Raw genomic sequence first — 1,177 nt, 5'->3', positions numbered from 1 at the left:
TTGGATTTTTATGATCTTGTCTAAATTGTGACTGCTCTTGTTGAGTTTATTAAGTTCAAGACTTAATGTTGAAATTTTAGTTTCAAGAGCAACACATTTTTGACATGAGGAAGAAGTGGGTTTTTCAATATCTTTCTTTAGAACTTTGTTATGGCTTTCCAATATCTTTCTGTTTTAGGAAAAGTTTGGAAAGCTTCACATATTCTTGATATAAATCCATGAAAGCATTTTGTAACTCATCATATGAAAAAGTATCATTTGGTTCAGTGTTACTAACCTCATATCCGTCATTTGAATTGTGTGAAGTCATCAATGAAATATGTGATTGCTCCTTAATTCTAAGTTCTGTATTTGAACCATCATCTTTATCTTCTGATATAACATCTGTTCTTCTACATCTTGTCCTTCTTTCTTTTGAAAGTATGATGCTTTTGTAGGGTTGGACAAACACATTTTAGATGATCTGGTTTTCTACATATTGAGCATGTAGATTTTTGCTTTGATGTTGATGCTTCACTATTTGTTGTAGACCTTTGTATTTCTTTGGCTCCATGTATCTTTTCTAGAGTGTCCCAAATTTCTTTCGACGTTTTGCAACTTGACACTCTAAGGAATTGTTTTTCATCTAGAGCCGACACAAGAATATTTTTGGCTTTAAGGTCGTATTGCACTTTCTTCTTGTCTTCATCATTCCATGAAGATTTTGGCTTTGTTTCCCTTATATTGTTGATGACAGTGAAGGGAGTGTATGGTCCTTCTTCAATGGCATTCCATATGTCCAAGTCCTGGGATTCAATGAAAATCCTCATTCTGATCTACCAGAAGTCGTAGCACTCTCCAACAAATCTTGGAGGGCGGTTGATGTTAGAGCCTTCTCCTAGGAAAGATCTTCCGGCCATCTTGGTTAGGATCAAACTTTGAGAGTAAATTACCCAACTATAGCTCTGGTGTCAATTGTAAGTATCAGAGTGCAACTAAGAGGGCGGTGAATTAGTTGTCTTAAAATAATGGCCGCTTTTTCTGCAAAATCAAAGTTAAAGTGCAGCGGAACAATATGCAGAAAATAATAGGAAATAAAATGAAAGAGATAAGGAGAAGAGAGTACACAAGGAGTTTTATACTGGTTCACCTTCCTGTCCACCGAAGGTTACATCCAGTACTCTTGCCGCACAAGAGA

The sequence above is a fragment of the Lupinus angustifolius genome, chromosome LG11, assembly GCF_001865875.1.
Source record: "Lupinus angustifolius cultivar Tanjil chromosome LG11, LupAngTanjil_v1.0, whole genome shotgun sequence".
Classification (NCBI taxonomy): Eukaryota; Viridiplantae; Streptophyta; class Magnoliopsida; order Fabales; family Fabaceae; genus Lupinus; species Lupinus angustifolius.
The sequence above is the reverse complement of the archived record's forward strand: the minus strand, read 5'-3'. Positions refer to the sequence as shown.